Consider the following 24711-nt stretch of genomic DNA (forward strand, 5'->3'; position numbering starts at 1 on the left):
TCTTAAAATGATTCAGATATTCTTACAACTTAGATGATATGGCATAAATACTTAACAATGCTTGAATACTTAGTCCCTGTTGGGGTTCTAGGTCCTTTTCTCCTTGCTTTTCTTTCATGAGGAAGTCAGCAGGGTCAGATGGGGTCATAAAACATCATCTCATGAGTAAGAGGGGGAACTAGGGCATTGCAACCCTGTGCTGTCAAACAAATGAGTATGTACTGAATATTTCCATTTGAATAAAGTTCTAGAAAATGCAAACAAATCTATAGAGATAGAAAGTAATTTATCAGTTGCCTGGTGATGATTGTGGGACGGGGAGGAGCACGCTAAGGATTAGGAAGGAGATGAAACTTTTGAAGGTGATAAATATGTTCCTCATCTTGACTAATTATGGTTTCATAGGCATATAAACATGCTAAAAGTTTTTTTTTAATTAATATACTTTAAGTTTTAGGGTACATGTGCACAATGTGCAGGTTTGTTACATATGTATACATGTGCCATATTGGTGTGCTGCACCCATTAACTCGTCATTTAGCATTAGGCGTATCTCCTAATGCTATCCCTCCCACCTCCCCACAACAGTCCCCAGAGTGTGATGTTCCCCTTCCTGTGTCCATGTGTTCTCATTGTTCAGTTCCCACCCAGGAGTCAGAACATGTGGTGTTTGGTTTTTTGTCCTTGCGATAGTTTGCTGAGAATGATGGTTTCCAGTTTCATCCATGTCCCTACAAAGGGACATTTTTTATGGCTGCATAGTATTCCATGGTGTATATGTGCCACATTTTCTTAATCCAGTCTATTGTTTTGGACATTTGGGTTGGTTCCAAGTCTTTGCTATTGTGAATAGTGCCAACACATGCTAAAACTTAACAAATTGTACACTTTAAACATGTGCAGTGTATTGTACATGAGTTATAACTTGCTAAATATGTTTAAAACAAGACAAAAAGAAATCTTAATGATGGTCACTGGGCAGCTTTCAGATTCAAAGAGCTGCTTATCTATTACCTAATATTATATTTACATTTTGCTTTGCAGTTTTATAAAGTACTTTCATTACATTTTCCCATTTGATCCTTACAACAGCTTTCTGATACATTGAGAAGGCATCATTGTCCCATTTTATGGATGAGAAAATTGAGATTCAGAAAAGTTAACTTCTCCAATATCAAAGAGCTACAAAGAATTGGACCTAGACTTTTACCTGTGCTGCAATGACTACATTCTGTACACATTTCTATGACATTGCACTGTCACCAGAAACACTGTTGACCCCTCATTTTCATGATTTCTAATTTGATACCATGCATTAGGCAGTATAAAAATGTGAATTTATCAGTAAAGAAAGATCAATATAAAACATGAGACTTTTATCCAAAATAATTGAAAGCAGTATCTCTAAGAGATACTTGTACACCTGTGTTCATAACAATATTATTCACAATAGCCAAAAGGTAGAATCAACCCTAGTTTCTGTCTATAGATGAAAGGATAAACAAATTGTGGTATACGCAGTGGAATTATTCAACCTTAAAAAGGAAGAGGATTCTGAAACATGCTACAACATGGATGAACCTTGAAAATATTATGCTAGGTAAAATAAGCCAAATACCCTAATGATTCTACGTTCGTATAAGATATTTAGGGTAGCCAAAATAATAGAAACAGAAAGTGCAATGTTGGTTGCCAGGAGCTGGGGGAAGAGAGAATGGGGAATTATTGTAAAATAGGTACAAAGTTTTGATCTTGTAAGATGAAAACAGTTTTGAAAATGGATAGTAGTAATGGTTCACAACAATGTGAATGTAATCACTGAACTGTATGCTTACAAATGGTCGAGATGGTAAATTTTATGTTATGTGCATTTTATTACAATTTTTTAAAATTAAAAATGAGTTGTTTTATATAAATGCCTTATATTTATATGGAAACTTGGAGACCTGGGACTCATATGTGATCTTGTTGCAAATGAACAAAGCTTCAATTATTTATTTTGTCACAGTTCTCAAAAATGTGCTCCTGAGCCATGGTACAACCCTCTAGTAAACTTGGTGAACCTAACTGCAAACAGAGGTGGAATGAAATACAGCTGGCTAATACTCTCTGCCTGAGGCTGAGAATTCCATAATTTGAAGCCTTGCTTAGTTGGAAAAGCCGACTGTAAGTTGAATGAGAAGTCCATGTTGTTGAGTTGGAAAAGTTAACTACTGTAGTTTATCAACTCTAACACAATTTTTAACTGCAAAGTATACCTCAAATTCATACATTTCTCTTCATTTCTATTTGCATCATTCTAATCTAGTTTTTCATCATTTTTTGGTTGAATGTACTCACCCTTTCTGTTTCTCCCTCTTGCCTGCTTCTAGGTCATTTTCTACATAGCAGCCAAAAATCTTCTTTAAAAATACATTATGTTGTATCAATTCACTGCTTGGTGGCTTTTCATTTTATGTAAGATATGATTGAAACATCTTACTGTGGTGTACAAGGTGCCGCACCATCTGGTCCCCGTGCAATAGCTGCCACACTCTGCCTCTCTCAGCACCTCTTAGACCATGGACTTTCTTTCATTTTTTTGAACATGCCAAGCTCCTGCTATGGCACATCTGCATATGCTACCCATGCTTTAAAGCTTCTCTCCTCCCCTTTTCAGAAGGGTGCATCTTTGTTCTTTGGATCTCAAATACCACTTCTCCTGAACACTGTCTAATGTGGATTCTCCCATTATCTCGATTTCCTCTTTGTTTACTTCTTTGCATTGAACAAAAGTTGTAATGTTGATTTACTTCTTTTTTTTTTTTCCTATTTCCCATATTTGAATCTGAGCTCTTGGAGATCTGAGCACCTAGTGGAGATTTGGCATATATAAAGAAATCAATAAAAACCATGGAATGATTGGATGAATAAAAACAAAAAATTGGCTGGGTGAAGTGGCTCATGCCTATAATCCCAGCACTTTGGGAGGTAGAGGCACGCGGATCACCTGAGGTCAGGAGTTCAAGACCAGCCTGGCCAAGATGGTGAAACCCCGTCTCTACTAAAAATACAAAAATTAGCTGGGTGTGGTGGTGGGCACCTGTAATCCCAGCTGCTCAGGAGGCTGAGGCAGGAGAATCGGTTGAACACGGTAGGCAGAGGTTGCAGTGAGCCGAGATTGCACCACTGCACTCCAGCCTGGGCGACAAGATTGAGACTCCATCTCAAGAAAAAAAAAAAAAAATACAACCTAAACATTTATCAATAGAGAAATAGTTTTTTTTTTATAATACCATCCAATTGTTTAAAAGAATAAGAACGATTTCTATGTGCTCTACTTAAATGAAAAAAGCAGGTTGCATAACCACTAATTACAGTGATATCTTATAAAATGTGTATATGCATGTGTGAGTATAATATATACATACATATGCATATATGCACATATACATATATACGTGTGTGGTTCTGAAGGCATATAGAGCAAATTATTAAGGGTTACAGCCAGAGAAGAAAATAATATTATAGAAGTTGGGAATTGAATAATGAGAGACTTTAGCTTTTTTTTTTTTTTTTTTTTTTTTTTGAGACGGAGTCTCGCTCTGTCGCCCAGGCTGGAGTGCAGTGGCGCAATCTTGGCTCACTGCAAGCTCCGCCTCCCGGGTTCACGCCATTCTCCTGCCTCAGCCTCTCCAAGTAGCTGGGACTACAGGCGCCCGCCACCACGCCCGGCTAATTTTTTTGTATTTTTAGTAGAGACGGGGTTAATCACCGTGGTCTCGATCTCCTGACCTCATGATCCGCCCGCCTCGGCCTCCCAAAGTGCTGGGATTACAAGCGTGAGCCACCGCGCCCGGCTGACTTTAGCTTTTTATTTTATTTACTTCTATTAGAAAATGAATTTTTACTCCTGGAAGCATGTTCAGATTTTTTGTATAATTTAAAAATACATGTATTCATTTGTTTGATGCCTTTATTTACTATGCTACAAATTAATGTGGAAATTGAATAATCAAATAGGTGTGAAAGGTTACCAGAATCAACATATGGTACAAATTATATGATGAGATTAAGTAATTAATATTAAGTCTTACATGAAGACCTTAAACTGACATTGCTAGATAAGAATAAATTTTCAATGTTGGAAATACTAAGGGAAAAAATCACATATTTTTGCTTCTTCAGAGAGATAAGTTGCTTGCTATTGTCATGAGTTTTCAGACCTGAAACATTGATTTTTTTATCCCAATAAAGAATAAATATATTTGAGACTTTTACATTGTATTCAGTAGTGCTGCAATTGATAATAAACACAGACATAAGACATCAGCAAATTTTACAACCAAGCACAGTTGTAAGCATTACATTTCTATATTTGATCAGCTCTGTCACACTTACTCAACTTTGCAAAACAAGGAAACAAAAAAGTTTGTCTCTTTCTTATGGGCTGCTGGATCAATATGGCAAGAATGCGTATGTCCTGTAACTGCAAATTCAAACAGAAAAGATGATTGCAGAAATTCAATTAAGTGTTTTCCTGAAAGAATGTTGAAAGATTATTACAAAATATAGGCCAGAGGGAAACTCGAGAATTCCAGCCCACGTATGGTATTTAAAAATGTGCACTTTCTTACCTACGGAAGGCACAAGTGCAAGACAGCTTTAGGTTTTTAAAGAAGAGCATCAGACAGCCCTGCGGACTTTGGCAGTATTGAGCTTGAAGCCACTTCTTTTTCTAAGTTCTGCTTTCATCTTTGTTTCAGGTGATAGTCTCTTCCTGTATCACTGTCATCTTTAATTGTTGCCAACACTTGAGCTACTTCTCCTAGCCCACTACAGAGTGCAACACAGACTTGTAGAAACTACTTACCGCGATATTCTGAAAAGAGTGTAGCCTTTGTGCTTTGGGCATGAGGTAGCTCAGGAACAATGCTTCAGAGTCACAGGTAAATCAAGAGGTGGCATATAAGTAGGATTATGGTACATAATTATAGTATAAAATATTAAGTATCAGTGCCAAATAGGCAATTTTCAGCACAATCTAGGTAGTTGTCATCTCACTGGTGTATAGGTTCATGAACATAGATTTCCAAAAAGCACTTACATATTGAGATAATATGCAAATTAAGTCTTTTTTTCCCCCACCTCAGTTCCTGATTGCAGGAGGAACAATTCCCTCCCTCACTCCATGGGCATCTGACTATAAAATAGGAGCTGCCAGTCTCTTGAAAGTATTAAGAGAAAATATTCTGCCCTCTCTCCTGTCACCCACAGAAGGAAGGCCTTATCTGAATGAATGAAGGTCACCGGGGGAAGGTCACTGGCTCTAAGAATCTATCTGCCCTACAGATTGCACACATTCTTTCCTTTTTTCTCTCCTGGAATATCTGGATTGTTGAGATGCTCTATACCTGACTAGATAGGTAAATTCAGTACGGGGGAGAAGCAGCAAAAAGCACATTCAGACCTAGCGCCCAGGCAGTGGACATTTTTTTTCCACCAAAAATAAACTTGACTGACCAATATAGAACAGAGTCCCTTCTCCCTATTCCTCTCACTAATTCTGAAAACTTCTGGACCTTATGTGTAAAACAAATGTAAGAAGACACTGAAAAGGTAAGAGATAAAGACATTGCTGCAGGGACCTTTGGACCCAAAGAATAAGATGGCAGTAAGTTTCCTGGTTTTCTTTTTGCCACATTTATCTCAGACTTAGAGATGGAGAAGTTGGCAACCTGGAAATATCAATGGGAGCAGATAAAGAGAAAAAACTAATTCTGTCTAGCTGAAGTACCAGGACAGAGGCAACCTAATAAGACAGAAAACTTTTAGATAGTATCACCTTATCCCAAACAACATGGAAAAGTGGCAGCCCTACAAAAACCTCCATTCTCAAAGTCCAGGTAGAAGCCTAGACTATACTTAATAAGATTATAATGAAGCAACCCTTGCCTCCCAATCCAGCCCAGTTGGTATCAAAAAATACAAGGTAGGGAACTGGTAATTTCATCACAGCCCAGAAGTAATCAGCCCCAACACTCTATGGTATCACTGAAGGCCATGTGGAGATCCTGAACTTCCACCTCCTACCTAGTGGCAACAAAGCAGCTCTCGCCCTTTTTGTATCAGAGGAGGACAAGTCAGAAGCCTGACCCTTCACTACCATTCAGTGGGTAACAAGGCTTTTCTCTTCCCTCCTCCTATTCTGTTAGTAGAGGCTACATGGAGACCAGAAACAAGGTGTACCTCTCCTTCCCAGCAAGTGTGATATCAGTGGAGGTCTAATAGGGATCCTGAAATCCCACTGCCACTCAACAGTAATAAAACATTCCTACCCCTGCCCTGAGTGTCAACGAAGGCCAAGTGTTTAACCTGAACTTTTACCCCAACCTGGTAGTAGCATTGTGGTGCCCCTCTCTTCCCTCGTTGTGGTACAAGAGCAGACCTGATAAATAGAAAATATCAATAAGATCCATTATCTCATAACATAATACCCAAATGCCCAGGTTTCCATAAAACATTATACTAATAACTGGGAATATTTCATCTTGAACAAGACAAGGCTATCAATAAGTGCCAACACCAAGATGATACAGATATTGTAACTACCTCAACTAGGATGTTAAGGCAGCTTTGATGAGCAATTACAAATGTTTTAAACACATGAAATAATGGAAAGTCTCTGCAAAGTAATAGAAATAACAAAGATGAACCAAATGGATACTTTAGAACCGAAAACCAGAATAACTGAAATGAAGGCTCACTGGGTGGGTTCAAGAGAAGAGTGACAAAGATACAGGAAAGAATCAGAATTTGGAGATAGAACAATAGAAATTAACCAATCCGAACAACAGAGAAAAAATAAACTAGAACAACAACCAAAACAGAACCTCAGGGACTTGTAGGACTCTAACAAAGATCTGACATTAGAGTTCCAGAAAGAGAAGAGAAAGAGGATAAGGCTGAAAAAGTATTCAAATTTGGCAAAGATATAAAGATACAGGCCTAAGAAGCTGAGCATAGCCCAAAAAGGATAAGCCCATAGAAATCCATGCCAGGATGCATCATAATCAAACTTTTGAAAAGTAAAGACAAAACCTTGCAGGCAGCAAGAAAGAAATGACACCTTACATATGGTGGATAAACAGTTTGAATGACAGCTGATTTCTCATCAAAAATCAAGGAGGCTGGAAGGAAATGGCATAACCTTTTTCAAGTGCGTAAATAAAAGAAAAATAATCCACTCTGAATTTTATATCTGGTAAAATAATCCCTCAGAAATGAAAGGGAAAGAAAGACTTTATCAGACATATAAAAAGCAAAAAAACCTGCTACTAACAGACCTACTTCTCAAGAATGCCTAAAGGAAATTCTCTAAACCTTTGGAAATAAAAAAGAAGCAATCTTGAAATATCAGGAAGGTAAGAAGCAAAAATATGAGTAAATACATTAGGCTTTCCTTGAGCTTTCTAAATTATTTTGGACAGTTAAAACATACAGCGTTGGAAAAAGAGACAATATATATTCAATTTTGTTCACTAGAATACTCTCTTTTGAGGCCTTCATCCACCATGAATATAGTCTGATTGCTCTATAGTCACCAGGCTTGAGGGAGCCCAAACAAAGACCCTGGACTACATGGAGAAAGAGATGCCTGGCCATCCCTTAGCTGCTCCAGCCACCATCAAATGGCAAATATATGAGAGACCCCAAGTCAGTGCTGCCCAGCTGAGCCATTCCTGAAATCTTGATCTCCAGAATCTGTGAGATAGTAAAATGATTAGTGTCTAAGCTTCTAACTTTTGAGATGATTTGTTATACAGCAGTAGATAAGTAAGACAACATGTATGACATTAGTAATTATGGAAAAACAAATTAAAACCACAATGATACATGTACACACATATGCACATCCTGCATGTACACACACGCACTCAAGGAAAAATAAACACAGTGAGATACCAGTAGATACCCACTAGGATGATTACAATGGAACAGAGTGACAATACCAAATGTTAATGAGGATGTGGAACAATTACAGCTTTCATACATTGATATAACCACTGTGAAAACCTGTTTAGCAGAGTTAAAGCATAATATATCCATACCCTTTGAGCCAGCAATTCCATTCCCAACAGAAATATACATAGATTTATATGTAAAAATACTCATAGTGGTATTAATAAAAGCCCCCACATACAAGAATCCAAATGTCCATCAAAGGTAAAATGAATGAATACAGTTAATATAAAGAACTGCCACATGCAACAACTCAAGTGAATCTCATGATCATAAATAAATAAAAGTTTACCTTAAAAGGTAAAGCAGATTATTTACTTAAAGCTGATATTTTGATCCTTGATTTCAGATTCTATTTCTCAATTGGCCCAGATGTGGGAAAAAGGTCTTCCACTCGAACGTTCATTGCCTTTTTGGCTTAAGTCATAAATTGATGGATATTTGCCTTTGATCCACAAATCAGAATAACTTAGGTGGTGGAGATATAATGAAATAGATTTAATTGTAATTTTATGAACTTAGCACAAGAAAGACACCACCAAACAAGGCTGAAAAAAATGAATAAAGTGAAAAATAGCTAAGATTTAGTTAATGTAAGCTATGTGCTAGATGCAAACTGTTGATCACATTCGTCATCAGTCAAGATCCTGCAAGAAACAAAATTTACTCAGATGGTTTTAACTCAAGGGCCATTAATGAAGGGACTATTTACAGAGAACTTGGCAAAGATAAGAAAACCAAAAATAGATATTGAAATTCCCAGGAGCTACAAAGGAGTGAAAGCCATTAATTCTGACACTTAAGCCTGAAGGACAAGAGGCAGAATAGTGATTCTGTGGCCCAGTGAAAACTGGCATTGTGGAGTAAAGGCCATGAGACAGAAAAAAAGAGGGTTGAATGTAATGCCATAAAGTGGCTAGGGATCAGTCTTGAGGCACAGAGTAGCTTGAAGAAGGACAAAGAATGAATGAGACAGAGTCGGGAGGGGAGATGGCAAATGAAAGCAACCAAGACAGATGCATTAAAAGATTTATCTCAATTTTCAAAAACTATGTGGTGAGATAGAGTTCTTCTCATTTTAAAGGTGGAAGAAGTGAGAGTTACATATGGTAAATAATTTGTTCAATTCTTAAGTCCATAGACTTAATGATTACACTATTCCTGACGCTGAGTATATGCCTCCAAATATTTGTTTCAATAATTAATTGAGTATAGGCTATATTTGATGTTATTAGGCATGTGTTATCTTTATAATATAAGCTAATTAACTATAGTAATTATTAGTACAAAAGAGATGACTTTTCTCCCCTGAGATACCAAATGCCACTTAATTAGGATTAGGAAACAGGCCATGTTCAGGATTAAAGCAGGGGAGACAGATTGACTAGAAATGAAGAACTTGAAAAGGCAGGTTTTTATCAGGCAGCCAGCAGAGAATAAGTCTTACCTGAATTGTTACAAATAGTACTTCTCTTTCCACTTGCCCTGTGGTTCACATATACTGTCAATTTAGTATTCTGAACATGACAATTCAAGCCTCTGTCCATGCTTTTTCACATGCTGCTGCCTGGCCTGAAATGCCTTTCCTCTCTTTCCTTTTCTAATCTAACTATCCCACTTGCTCTTCAAAGCCAACTTCAAAGCCATTTCTTCCATAAAGTCCTCCTGAAAGCAGAGAATATGTCTTATACTTCTATGTAACTCATCATGCCTCACATATGGCCTGAAATATATAAGGTACTCCATTAGCATGTTTAAATGAATTAAATTGAAAATAAATGAGAACTGATTTCTAAAGATTACAAACTTTCGCGGAAGCAATGTAGAGGGAAACAGGACTGGAATATGATAGGTATTAGAGGCAGATCAAAAAAATACAGACTAAAGATTGGCCAATGTGGCACAGCCCAGAGCTGGGCCCCATTCCCCATGTGGTTGCCCACAGTGCCACGTGAAGGCCTGCTCAGACGACACCACCCAAGTCTCCCTGTATAGCTTTCTGATTCTCTTGGAAGAAGTATGCACATGTGTGTGTTTACCTGTCTCACTTTTATATTTTATTCTTCCTTTTATAATTTATAGCTAAAATGAACTTGAATTAGTTTTATTATGAATAAACATGCATTACTCTTTCCATAACAGAATGATTACATTGTATTAGAATCTTTTCATGAGTCATTATTCCTCTCAAATTTGAGTAGTCTTAAAATTTGTATTAAAAGCTTTATTTACTCCCAACTCCCCTTCTTCTCAACCCCACCTCCAGATTTATATGAAGTACAGTGTTACGGTGTTAGTTAAGGCATTGTATAAAACATAGCAGAGGCTACTCATAAATGAATAATAGGTGGTTTCTGACACCAGGAAGTTTAGACCATTGCAAGAAAGCTAAGAAAGATATATAATAATTAAGAGGTAGGATTTTTGAGGTCTAAAAGTAATTGCTAGGTGGTTGAAGAGATGGGAGAACTCACTTCTGATTAAGGAGAATAGGAAGAGCTTCAGGAAGAAAATAATGTATTTTCATTTTTATTCAGTGCTGAGCCCTTGTGTCTGTGAATCAAAGAACAGATTGAAGGAGACTGATGGATTTTTTTTTTTTGTATTTCTTTTAAAGGAATAAGGAAAAGAGTACATTCTCTAGGTGGCACTGAAGGAAACAGATGTGCCATCAAGAGGTGATGTATACCATTATCCAATTCAAGGGAATCTGGAAACTTACAGATCCCCCATTCCACCCAGGGCCACCATGTTGCACAACATCATGAGACACTATACACACCCTAGTTTATGTAAATGTAAAACAGTAAGGAGCCTTAAGGAGCCTTTTTAGATTTTTTCTGATCATTTTCCCATGAAATTTTAATACTACATATATATTGTATGTCTGTTTTATGTAATGTATGTAATCTGCACTACACATAAAAGTAAAATTTTTGTTTCCTTCCCCCATGTGCAAATTGTCATCCTCTTGTGGATCCTACCACCTGTGTTGAGAATGCATGTTGTAAAAGAAATGCCCATTTGTATTACAGTAAACATCTTTCTTATGACAATGTGGATGATTCTCCTGGAATGTAAGAACCCTGTTCCCCAATGCCACTTTGAACCTCAAGAGAGAGTCAACAATAATTTAGGAATTCTGTGTGCACAAATTTGATTTTGGATAAGTTATTATTTCAATCTCAAATATTAGGTTAATTTAGCTGACATCTAAGTTACAGCGCTAATAATAACAAAAACTATTACCAGATACTGAAAAGAATTTTCACGCTTTTACAAGGCTAATAGAATTTGACTGGAAAGCCCTAAATCATCAGTCACACAAGGGATTTGCCTGTGTTGCAGACCTTAATGAAAGGCTAAGGTTCTCATTTTCAGATTTTCCCCTTCAAATGATCCCCTTCACTTAATCATGCACAGTAGTTAGCCCTTCTTGTTTCTGCATCTCCAGCACCCACGTACCCAAAGATTCATTAGTGTCTCAGTTCAAACACAAGACTGAAGAACTGGCAAAGACTTTGAAATATTCTTTCTTTTAAATTTTTTCATAGAAGAGGTCAGCAGAGATTTGCTTTCACACTGATATAAACTACCTCCCAAATGCACTAAGGTCTTAGAAAGTGGAAGTGGTTATTGTTTATTATTGTTTTAAATAACATTTTTTCCCCTATCATGAGTCATATATCTTATAGGTATTTTAGTTTAAAATTGCAAAGACTTTATTTGAGGTTGCTGGCCAGACTTTTTTTTCTTCCATTTCTCAAGTATTGTTCTTCATAATGGTAAACAACAGCAAAGCACTTTCCCTTCTTTTAATGGAACAATCTGTCTTGAGACTAAATTGGATGCTCAAGGGCCTATTCAAGCACAAGACTCAATGACCACTTTCAAGTTTATTAAATGTTAAGAAAATTCTCATATAGAAAACAAGTTTAGACCTTAAAACCCACAAGGTCCCATCTAACTCTTAAGATTCCAAAAATATTATTTTGTTTTGAATATACCAAGAACATCAAAAGATGTCAGTGATCAGGTTCAGGTGACAAGATAGAACCCGGATAAATATTTTCACTCCAGCTATTTTTCCCCTCAACATTAGAGACCTGGCCTATTCCATACCCATAAATCTTTTTTGGTTAGATTGTTACAATATTTGACTCCTATGGGATGGGAGATTTTACATGTAAAGTTTAAAGGATCTATCCACATTGTAAAAGGAACACAAAAGTATCTAAGTAGCTCTCTTTGTTAGAATATCAAGTATTTCCTGCAGGATCATTCCTTTCTCATCCCCAGAAAGCACAGTTGATCCTATCACGCCAGGCCTTCAGTAACTTCAAGTTGCCTTCAGCAAAAAGTCAAAATTTCTTAGCACGACATACAAAGTTGTCTCTAGTCTGACCCTATATATGTTTATAACCTCATTTTAAGCTAACCTTTCTTTTACTTCTCCTATGTTCTTGGCCTTTTCTAAACATAACATTTTCTTTAATTTTTCTGCCTCTTTGCATGTTACTTCCTCTGTCTAGAAGTTATTTATTTTCTCTTCCCAACGATTATCACTGCCTTAACGAGTTCTTTCTATAACTAGTCACTTTCTTCTCTAATATCATAATACTTCGCACATATTTCTATAGCACTTCTCCCGCTGATTTGCCCCCTTATTTGTATATAGGCTTGTCCTGATCATAGGCAGTCTTTTTCTGAGAGCAAGGAGGGTGTTAAGTCATAAAGTTAGCATTACATTATGCATTTATTTATTAGGCTGAACTACATGAAACTGCTGATATTTTATTTTTGACTATAAAAATGTCTCTACTTATTTATACTCTACCTCATTATACAAATACTTCTCAAAACCCTATTAAAAGCACACTGAGACAGAGACAGCATACTCACCAAGTATTCCATTTGAATACTTAGACTTTCTGACTCCACTGCTGTTATGTGGGGTGTAGTCTGGTCAATGAAACATGGAAAAAGTAAACAGAAGTATGCCACTTTCTAGCTGAAACAGGGAAAATAGCATGTGTATCTTTCCAAGCTCTTTGCTCTTGCTACAATGACCAAAGAAACTATGTTCTAGACAGTGCAGCTACAGATGGTACAACTTTAACTTGAATCACCAAGTGACATATGGAATAGAGCCCTACACCAACCCATAAGTACACAAGCAAGAAATAAACCATTATTGCATTAAGCTACTAAGATTTCAGCTGTAATGTCTGGCAATCTTACATATAACGAGTTAAAATAAAGAAATGAGGTACACGGAAATAAAAATAGGTAAATAGAGGATAGGATTAAATCCAAAGTGCAAGCCATTATGTCCTCTGTGGACTAAAGGTACATATTTGATTCTGAGCTTCCTTGTGGTCAAGTAAAAAGGAAAACCCTCATCTGTTGCAAAGTGCAAAGACTCCATATGAGTTCTTTCCATAAAATAAGAAAATAACTTATAACAATGCTTTAAATGCTCAATATATATTGATTGAATAAAGTTTTATATCATTGCGTGTGTATCATATTTTAGGAAAATAGAGCATAGAAAGATTACCTCTAGAACGATTAAAGAATCATGAAAATGGGTCAGAGAAACTTCTTACCTATGTTTGGCTTAGGATAAATCTACATCAATTGCTTTTCTATATCCAGAGATGTTAGTCTCAAATTTCAAAATAGTAGGTGATTCTGAACAAGAGGATATTGTTGAGGTAAACCATCCACTTTGAGCATGCATCTTTTATAAGTTCTTTTTAAAAATATTAGTTAACTGCATATCAACACACCCATGACAAAGGATTTTACATTAATAAATTCTTAACTGAGAGGTGAGAATACTACCTCCACTAATTTTGTAAGAATCTTGAGGCATAGAGACTAACAGGTGTTAATAACTTTATTCTCCAAACTTTTAGTGTAACAAAGTAATTACCTGAGCTGTTAGCTCTCTAGTTACATATTTCCACATTAACATGTAAAATCGTTATGCATAAATATAAGCATAGAAGCTTGTGAGATTATGGAGCATTGTTATCTATACTTCGCTTTTTGGAAAATATTCAGTAACAAACTACATTACTTTTGTAATCTGAGAAATGCACTTTTGAAATATAAAGATTCAAACACTTTGGCATTTTTATTCAGTCTGTTCGCCATATTACCTATCCACCCTCACTTTATCCTCATTGATAGCCTTGAACTGCTTATAAATATAATGGTCATTTGGAATTTATTTGAAAAAAGAGATAGCATCATATCATTTATTACCCTTTTACTACCTCTATAATATAAAGTTTGTTTGAGGACAGAGATTGTCACAATAAGCCAGATCCGTACATGAAATACAAGAACCTCAGCATTCCCACTGGCAAAATTCAAAGAGAAGCCCACTCTTAGTTTTCTTTTAGATACTCCTGCTGCAACTAATATGCACCAGCATCTCAGCCCTGATCCTGGAATGTCCTTGTTTATTTAATACGATCTTGGGTCTCTTATATTGTCTCTTTTCTCATGGTCAAAATTTTCAAACACATTTTCTATGGTTTTTATTCATTACCAAAGCTACACTACTCATTTCCAGAAATATACCTCTACTTCTAATAATTTATCTTTAATAATAATGGATGTCAGTAATGTTTGCTTAAAATGGTATTTATTATAGAATTATTTATATTCTAAACTGCTAGTAGCTTTGATTTTGAAGTAATGTTTATCATGCCTTTTATTTTATTCTTGATAGTTGTTTTATATATTTAAATCTTTTATACCTTTTTTCTGTAATCAGACATCAGCATTCCAATTTCTGATCTGAGGATCCACAGGCAATTGGCAGGACTGGTACTTTGCTCATTTTTTAACGAGGTTATTTGGGTTTATATTTTGCTATTGAGTTATGTGGGTTCCTTATATATTTTGTATATTAACTCTATATCAAATATAGGGCTTACAAATATTTACTCCCATTCCAGAAGTAGATTTTCCATGTTGTTGCTTCTTTTGATGTGCAGAAGCTTTTTGGTTTGATATAGTTCCACTTATTTATTTTTGCTTTTTGTTGCTTGTGCTTTTGATGTCATACCTGAAAAATCTGCTGAGAATAATATTAAGGAACTTTTTCCCTATGTTTTCTTCTAGAAATTTTATAGTTTTTGATCTTACATGTAAGTGTTTAATCCATTTTGAGTTAATTTTTGTATATGGCATAAGACAAGGGTCCAATTACACTCTTATGTGGATATCCAGTTTTCCCAGAACCACTTATTGAAGAAACTATCTTTTCTACATTGTAAGTTCTTGGCACCTTTATCAAAAATCAGTTGACTGGCTGGGCACCATGGCTCACACCTGTAATCCCAACACTTTGGGAGGCTGAGGCAGGTGGATCACTTGAGGTCAGGAGTTCAAGACCAACCTGGCCAAAGTGAAACCCCATCTCTACTAAAAATACAAAAATGAGCCAGGCATGGTAGCGTGTGCCTGTAGTCCCAGCTACTTGGGAGGCTGAGGCACAAGAATCGCTTGAACCCAGGAGGCAGACATTACAGGGAGCCGAGATCGCACCACTGCACTCCAGCCTGGGCCATAGAGTGAGACTGTGTCTCAAAAAAAAAAAAAAAAAAAAATCAGTTGGCCATAAATGCATCAATTGATTTTGGTACTCTTTATTCCTTTGGTCTATATGTGTCTGTGTTTATGCCAGTGCCAGACTGTTTTGATTACTTCAGCTTTGTAATATAATTTGAAATCAGGTAGTTTGATGTCTTCAGCTTATTTTCAATACTGCTTTGGTTATTTAAGGTATTTTGTGGTTCCATATAAATTTTAGGATTTTTTTTATTTCTGTGAAAAATGCCATTGGAATTTTAATACAGATTGTATTGAATCTGTAGAAATTTTTCCAAAGAAGACATACAAATGGCCACCAGGTATATGTAAAGGTGCTCAGCATCATTAATCATAAGGAAATGCCAGTAAAAACCACAATGATATATCACCTTACATCTGTTAGGATGGGGCTATAATCAAAAAGACAAGGAATTTGCAAGTGTTGGCAAGGATATGGAGAAGAAGGTACCCTTTTAAACTGCTGATGGGAATGTAAATTGGCACAGCTATTATGGAAAATGCTATAGAGGTTTCTCAAAATATTAAAAATAGAACTATCTTACAATCCAGCAATCCCACTTTGGTGTATATATCAAAAGTAAATAAAATCAGTATCTCAAAGAGATAATTGTGCTCCCATTTTCATTGCAGCATTATCCATAATAGCCAAGATATAGAAACAACCTAAGTGTCCATCGATAGATGAATGGTAAAGGAAGTGTATGTGTGTGTGTGTGTGAGATGTGTGTGAGATGTGTGATGTGTGTCTTCCACACATCATATATATATGACAGAATAGTATTTAGCCATAAAAAGGAAATCCTGGCATTTGTGACAACATGGATCAACCTGAAGGACGTTGTGTTAAGTGAAATAAACCGGATGTATTTAAACAAAAACAAAAAAACTATATGGTTTCACTTAAACGTGAGATCTAAATGAGTTGAACTCATAGAAGCAGAAAGTTGAATGGTGGTTGCTAAGGACTAGGGAATTGGGGAAATGGTGAGACGCTAGTCAAAGGAGGCAAACTTTCACTTATAAGATGAATAGATTCTGGCATTATAATGTACACCATGGTGACTGTAGTTAATAATTCTTTGTTGTTTACTTGGAATATGATAAGAGAGCAGATTGTGAGGGTCTTCACCACACACACAGACACATACAAACACACAAAAGGTAACTATGCATTATGATGAATGTGTTAATTTGACTGTGGTAATCAGTACACGATGTATATGTACAACAAATCATTACATTGTACACCTTGAATATATACAATTTTTATTTGCCAATTAAATATTTTTAAAAATTGAGATGATAAACCCAAATAAGCTCACCTTTCTTATAAGACGTTTTTCCTCCAAAGTCAGAAGAGTGTTGTCAAAGCCAACATGCATTTAAGAAATGTCCATGTTAACCAAAAGGAGGGCCATAAGCAGGTTTGTTAAAAGTCACTTCACATTTGAATGATCTGAAGCAATTTCTGCTGAAGTCCCCATTTAGCCATTTAGTTTAGTAATCCATATTTTCTTTCTTATACAGTTATAAATCATCAGCCTCCTTGTTCAGTTTTATTTTTTATTTATTTATTTTTTATTTATGTATATCTACTTTTATTATACTTTAGGGTTTTAGGGTACATGTGCACAATGTGCAGGTTTGTTACATATGTATCCATGTGCCATGTTGATTTCCTGCACCCATTAACTCGTCATTTAGCATTAGGTGTATCTCCTAATGCTGTCCCTCCCCCCTCCCCCCACCCCACAACAGTCCCCGGAGCGTGATGTTCCCCTTCCTGTGTCCATGAGTTCTCATTGTTCAATTCCCACCTATGAGTGAGAACATGCGGTGTTTGGTTTTTCATCCTTGCGATAGTTTACTGAGAATGATGTTTTCCAGTTTCATCCATGTCCGTACAAAGGACACGAACTCATCATTTTTTATGGCTGCATAGTATTCCATGGTGTATATGTGCCACATTTTCTTAATCCAGTCTATCGTTGTTGGACATTTGGGTTGGTTCCAACTCTTTGCTATTGTGAATAGTGCCGCAATAAACATACGTGTGCATGTGTCTTTATAGCAGCATGATTTATAGTCCTTTGGGTATATACCCAGTAATGGGATGGCTGGGTCAAATGGTATTTCTAGTTCTAGATCCCTGAGGAATCGCCACACTGGCTTCCACAATGGTTGAACTAGTTTACAGTCCCACCAACAGTGTAAAAGTGTTCCTATTTCTCCACATCCTCTCCAGCACCTGTTGTTTCCTGATTTTTTAATGATGGCCATTCTAACTGGTGTGAGATGGTATCTCACTGTGGTTTTGATTTGCATTTCTCTGGTGGCCAGTGATGAGGAGCATTTCTTCATGTGTTTTTTGGCTGCATAAATGTCTTCTTTTGAGAAGTGTCTGTTCATGTCCTCTGCCCACTTTTTGATGGGGTTGTTTGTTTTTTTCTTGTAAATTTGTTTGAGTTCATTGTAGATTCTGGATATTAGCCCTTTGTCAGATGAGTAGGTTGCAAAAATTTTCTCCCATTGTGTAGGTTGCCTGTTCACTCTGATGATAGTTTCTTTTGCTGTGCAGAAGCTCTTTAGTTTAATGAGATCCCATTTGTCGATTTTGGCTTTTGTTGCCATTGCTTTTGGTGTTTTAGACATGAAGTCCTTGCCCACGCCTATGTCCTGAATGGTATTGCCTAGGTTTTCTTGTAGGATTTTAATGGTTTTAGGTCTAACATATAAGTCTTTAATCCATCTTGAATTAATTTTTGTATAAGGTGTAAGGAAGGGATCCAGTTTCAGCTTTCTACATATGGCTAGCCAGTTTTCCCAGCACCATTTATTAAATAGGGAATCCTTTCCCCATTTCTTGTTTTTGTCAGGTTTGTCAAAGATCAGATAGTTGTAGCTATGCGGCATCATTTCTGAGGGCTCTGTTCTGTTCCATTGATCTATGTCTCTGTTGTGGTACCAGTACCATGCTGTTTTGGTTACTGTAGCCTTGTAGTATAGTTTAAAGTCAGGTAGCGTGATGCCTCCAGCTTTGTTCTTTTGGCTTAGGATTGACTTGGCGATGCAGGCTCTTTTTTGGTTCCATATGAACTTTAAAGTAGTTCTTTCCAATTCTGTGAAGAAAGTCATTGGTAGCTTGATGGGGATGGCATTGAATCTATAAATTACCTTGGGCAGTATGGCCATTTTCACGATATTGATTCTTCCAACCCATGAGCATGGAATGTTCTTCCATTTGTTTGTATCCTCTTTTATTTCATTGAGCAGTGGTTTGTAGTTCTCCTTGAAGAGGTCCTTCACATCCCTGGTAAGTTGGATTCCTAGGTATTTTATTCTCTTTGAAGCAATTGTGAATGGGAGTTCACTCATGATTTGGCTCTCTGTTTGTCTGTGATTGGTGTACAAGAATGCTTGTGATTTTTGTACATTAATTTTGTATCCCGAGACTTTGCTGAAGTTGCTAATCAGCTTAAGGAGATTTTGGGCTGAGACAATGGGGTTTTCTAGATATACAATCATGTCATCTGCAAACAGGGACAATTTGACTTCCTCTTTTCCTAATTGAATACCCTTTATTTCCTTCTCCTGCCTGATTGCTCTGGCCAGAACTTCCAGCACTATGTTGAATAGGAGTGGTGAGAGAGGGCATCCCTGTCTTGTGCCAGTTTTCAGAGGGAATGCTTCCAGTTTTTGCCCATTCAGTATGATATTGGCTGTGGGTTTGTTGTAGATAGCTCTTATTATTTTGAGATACGTCCCATCAATACCTAATTTATCGAGAATTTTTAGCATGAAGGGTTGTTGAATTTTGTCAAAGGCCTTTTCTGCATCTATTGAGATAATCATGTGGTTTTTGTCTTTGGTTCTGTTTATATGCTGGATTACATTTATTGATTTGCGTATGTTGAACCAGCCTTGCATCCCAGGGATGAAGCCCACTTGATCATGGTGGATAAGCTTTTTGATGTGCTGCTGGATTCGGTTTGCCAGTATTTTATTGAGGATTTTTGCATCAATGTTCATCAAGGATATTGGTCTGAAATTCTCTTTTTTGGTTATGTCTCTGCCAGGTTTTGGTATCAGGATGATGCTGGCTTCGTAAAATGTGTTAGGGAGGATTCCCTCTTTTTCTATCGATTGGAATAGTTTCAGAAGGAATGGTACCAGTTCCTCCTTGTACCTCTGGTAAAATTCAGCTGTGAATCCATCAGGTCCTGGACTTTTTTTGGTTGGTAAGCTATTGATTATTGCCACAATTTCAGAACCTGTTATTGGTCTATTCAGAGATTCAACTTCTTCCTGGTTTAGTCTTGGGAGGGTGTATTTGTCGAGGAATTTATCCATTTCTTCTAGATTTTCTAGTTTATTTGCATAGAGGTGTTTGTAGTATTCTCTGATGGTAGATTGTATTTCTGTGGGATCGGTGGTGATATCCCCTTTTTCGTTTTTTATTGCATCTATTTGATTCTTCTCTCTTTTCTTCTTTATTAGTCTTGCTAGCGGTCCATCAATTTTGTTGATCTTTTCAAAAAACCAGCTCCTGGATTCATTAATTTTTTGAAGGGTTTTTTGTGTCTCTATTTCCTTCAGTTCTGCTCTGATTTTAGTTATTTCTAGCCTTCTGCTAGCTTTTGAATGTGTTTGCTCTTGCTTTTCTAGTTCTTTTAATTGTGATGTTAGGGTGTCAATTTTGGATCTTTCCTGCTTTCTCTTGTGGGCATTTAGTGCTATAAATTTCCCTCTACACACTGCTTTGAACGTGTCCCAGAGATTCTGGTATGTTGTGTCTTTGTTCTCGTTGGTTTCAAAGAACATCTTTATTTCTGCCTTCATTTCATTATGTACCCAATAGTCATTCAGGAGCAAGTTGTTCAGTTTCCATGTAGTTGAGCGATTTTGACTGAGTTTCTTAATCCTGAGTTCTAGTTTGATTGCACTGTGGTCTGAGAGACAGTTTGTTATAATCTCTGTTCTTTTACATTTGCTGAGAAGAGCTTTACTTCCAACTATGTGGTCAATTTTGGAATAGGTGTGGTGTGGTGCTGAAAAAAATGTATATTCTGTTGATTTGGGGTGGAGAGTTCTGTAGATGTCTATTAGGTCCACTTTATGTAGAGCTGAGTTCAATTCCTGGATATCCTTGTTAACTTTCTGTCTCGTTGATCTGTCTAATGCTGACAGTGGGGTGTTAAAATCTCCCATTATTATTGTGTGGGAGTTTAAGTCCCTTTGTAGGTCACTGAGGACTTGCTTTATGAATCTGGGTGCTCCTGTGTTGGGTGCATATATATTTAGGATAGTTAGCTCTTCTTGTTGAATTGATCCCTTTACCATTATGTAATGGCCTTCTTTGTCTCTTTTGATCTTTGTTGGTTTAAAGTCTATTTTATCAGAGACTAGGATTGCAACCCCTGCCTTTTTTTGTTTTCCAGTTGCTTGATAGATCTTCCTCCATCCCTTTATTTTGAGTCTATGTGTGTCTCTGCACGTGAGATGGGTTTCCTGAATACAGCACACTGATGGGTCCTGACTCCTTATCCAGTTTGCCAGTGTGTGTCTTTTGATTGGAGCATTTAGCCCATTTACATTTAACGTGAATATTGTTATGTGTGAATCTGATCCTGTCATTATGATGTTAGTTGGTTATTTTGCTCGTTAGTTGCTATAGTTTCTTCCTAGCCTCGATGGTCTTTACAATTTGGCGTGTTTTTGCAGGGGCTGGTACTGGTTGTTCCTTTCCATGTTTAGTGCTTCCTTCAGGAGCTCTTTTAGGGCAGGCCTGGTGGTGACAAAATCACTCAGCGTTTGCTTGTCTGTAAAGTATTTTATTTCTCCTTGACTTATGAAGCTTAGTTTGGCGGGATAGGAAATTCTGGGTTGAAAATTCTTTTCTTTAAGAATGTTGAATATCGGCCCCCACTCTCTTCTGGCTTGTAGAGTTTCTGCTGAGAGATCAGCTGTTAGTCTGATGGGCTTCCCTTTGTGGGTAACCCGACCTTTCTCTCTGGCTGCCCTTAACATTTTTTCCTTCATTTCAACTTTGGTGAATCTGACAATTATGTGTCTTGGAGTTGCCCTTCTCGAGGAGTATCTTTGTGGCGTTCTCTGTATTTCCTGAATCTGAATGCTGGCCTGCCTTGCTAGATTGGGGAAGTTCTCCTGGATAATATCTTGCAGAGTGTTTTCCAACTTGGTTCCATTCTCCCCATCATTTTCAGGTACACCAATCAGACGTAGGTTTGGTCTTTTCACATAGTCCCAAATTTCTTGGAGGCTTTGTTCATTTCTTTTTATTCTTTTTTCTCTAAACTTCCCTTCTCTCTTCATTTCATTCATTTCATCTTCTATCAGCGATACCCTTTCTTCCAGTTGATCGCATCTGCTACTGAGGCTTCTGCAATCTTTGCGTAGTTCTCGAAACTTGGCTTTCAGCTCCATCATCTCCTTGAAGCCCTTCTCTCCATTGGTTATTCTAGTTATCCATTCTTCTAATTTTTTTTCAAAGTTTTTAACTTCTTTGCTATTGTTTTGAATTTCCTCTCGTAGCTCAGACTAGTTTGATCGTCTGAAGCCTTCTTCTCTCAACTCATCAAAGTCATCCTCCATCCAGCTTTGTTCCGTTGCTGGTGAGGAACTGCGTTCCTTTGGAGGAGGAGAGGTGCTCTGTTTTTTAGAGTTTCCAGTTTTTTTGGTCTGTTTTTTCCCCATCTTTGTGGTTTTGTCTACTTTGTCTTCGGTGATGGTGATGTACAGATGGGTTTTTGGTGTGGATGTCCTTTCTGTTTGTTAATTTTCCTTCTACCAGACAAGACCCTCAGCTGCAGGTCTGTTGGAGTTTACTAGACGTCCACTCCAGACCCTGTTTGGCTGGGTGTCAGCACCGGTGGCTGCAGAACAGCGGATTTTCGTGAGACCACAGATTCAGCTGTCTGATAGTTCCTCTGAAAGTTTTGTCTCAGAGGAGTACCCGGTTGAATGAGGTGTCAGTCTGTCCCTACTGGGGGGGTGCCTCCCAGTTAGGCTGCTCAGGGGTGAGGGACACACTTTAGGAGGCAGTCTGTCCGTTCTCAGATCTCCAGCTGCGTGCTGGGAGAACCACTACTCTCTTCAAAGCTGTCAGTCAGACAGGGACATTTAAGGCTGTGGAGGTTCTCACTGAGTTTTTGGTTGTCTGTGCCCTGCCCCCAGAGGTGGAGCCTACAGAGGCAGGCAGGCCTCCTTGAGCTGTGGTGGGCTCCACCCAGTTCGAGCTTCCTGGCTGCTTTGTTTACCTAAGCAAGCCTGGGCAATGGCGGGCGCCCCTCCCCCAGCCTCGTTGCCGCCTTGCAGCTTGATCTCAGACTGCTGTGCTAGCAATCAGCGAGACTCCGTGGGCATAGGACCCTCCGAGCCAGGTGCGGGACACAATCTCCTAGTGAGCCGTTTTCCAGGCCCGTTGGAAAAGCGCAGTATTAGGACGGGACTGACCCGATATTCCAGGTGCCGTCTGTTTCCCCTTTCTTTGACTAGGAAAGGGAACTCCCTGACCCCTTGCGCTTCCCGAGTGAGGCAATGCCTCGCCCTGCTTCGGCTCGCGCACAGTGCGCTTTACCGACTGTCCTGAACCCACTGTTAGGCACTCCCTAGTGAGATGAAACCGGTACCTCAAGCAGAAATGCAGAAATCACCCGTCTTCTGAGTCGCTGGGGCTGGGAGCTCGAGACTGGAGCTGTTCCTATTCGGCCATCTTGGCTCCACCCTCCTGCTGTTTCTTCAGTTTTAATTACTGAAAATGGTTCAATAATCATACAAGTACAAAGTATCATTTGATGTATTAATGTTCCTAGGAATAGCCCTTAGTCAAAGGTGGTAGCTGACACCTAGTGGCTGAATAATGCCAGGTAATAAATGCCCAAAACTCTTTCCTCAATTTATAAAAGTCTCTGAGTCAGTATTTCAACTCTAGAGTTCCCTAAGAAACTGACTGTGGCAGCAGTATGCTGGAGCCAGGTTATAACTACTCACAAAACCTAACTTTTAAATATTCAGGAAGGGTACACTGGACTTAGTTATCAAAAGATATGGGGGCATGAATCTGACTTAGAAATTAGCTTACCCTATTGAGCAAAGTTATTTAATCTCTCAGAGCCTCAGTTTGTCATTCAAAAATAGAATAATTCCTACCTCACAAGAAAATTGTAAGGATTAAGTGAGAAAGTTCCTTGCTTGAAATTAATATTTGTTAAAGCAATATGCTAGCAAAACCAGTAATTGACCACAGGGTAAATGTTTCAGCATGTTCAGTGAGCCTTGGCTATCTCTCTTTAAAACACCCCTGTTGACCACATAGTTGGAAGTAAAGCTCTCTTCAGCAAATGTAAAAGAACAGAAATTATAACAAACTGTCTCTCAGACCACAGTGCAATCAAACTAGAACTCAGGATTAAGAAACTCAGTCAAAATCGCTCAACTACATGGAAACTGAACAACCTGCTCCTGAATGACTGCTGGGTACATAATGAAATGAAGGCAGAAATAAAGATGTTCTTTGAAACCAATGAGAACAAAGACACAACATACCAGAATCTCTGGGACACATTCAAAGCAGTGTGTAGAGGGACATTTATAGCACTAAATGCCCACAAGAGAAAGCAGGAAAGATCCAAAATTGACACCCTAACATCACAATTAAAAGAACTAGAAAAGCAAGAGCAAACACATTCAAAAGCTAGCAGAAGGCAAGAAATAACTAAAATCAGAGCAGAACTGAAGGAAATAGAGACACAAAAAACCCTTCAAAAAATTAATGAATCCAGGAGCTGGCTTTTTGAAAAGATCAACAAAATTGATAGATCGCTAGCAAGACTAATAGAGAAGAAAAGAGAGAAGAATCAAATAGATGCAATAAAAAATGAAAAAGGGGATATCACCACCGATCCCACAGAAATGCAAACTACCATCAGAGAATACTGCAAACACCTCTACGCAAATAAACTAGAAAATCTAGAAGAAATGGATGAATTCCTGGACACATACACCCTCCCAAGACTGAACCAGGAAGAAGTTGAATCTCTGAATAGACCAGTAACAGGC

At 37.7% G+C, this 24711-nt stretch overlaps 1 long non-coding RNA gene across 1 annotated transcript in view; it reads left to right on the forward strand.

Moving 5' to 3' along the window:
• LOC129478477 (uncharacterized) overlaps positions 1-24711 on the forward strand; it is a 363400-nt gene that overhangs the window by 286484 nt on the left and 52205 nt on the right. The window lies entirely within an intron of this gene.

The sequence above is a fragment of the Symphalangus syndactylus genome, chromosome 3 (assembly GCF_028878055.3).
Source record: "Symphalangus syndactylus isolate Jambi chromosome 3, NHGRI_mSymSyn1-v2.1_pri, whole genome shotgun sequence".
In the NCBI taxonomy this organism is placed as follows: Eukaryota; Metazoa; Chordata; class Mammalia; order Primates; family Hylobatidae; genus Symphalangus; species Symphalangus syndactylus.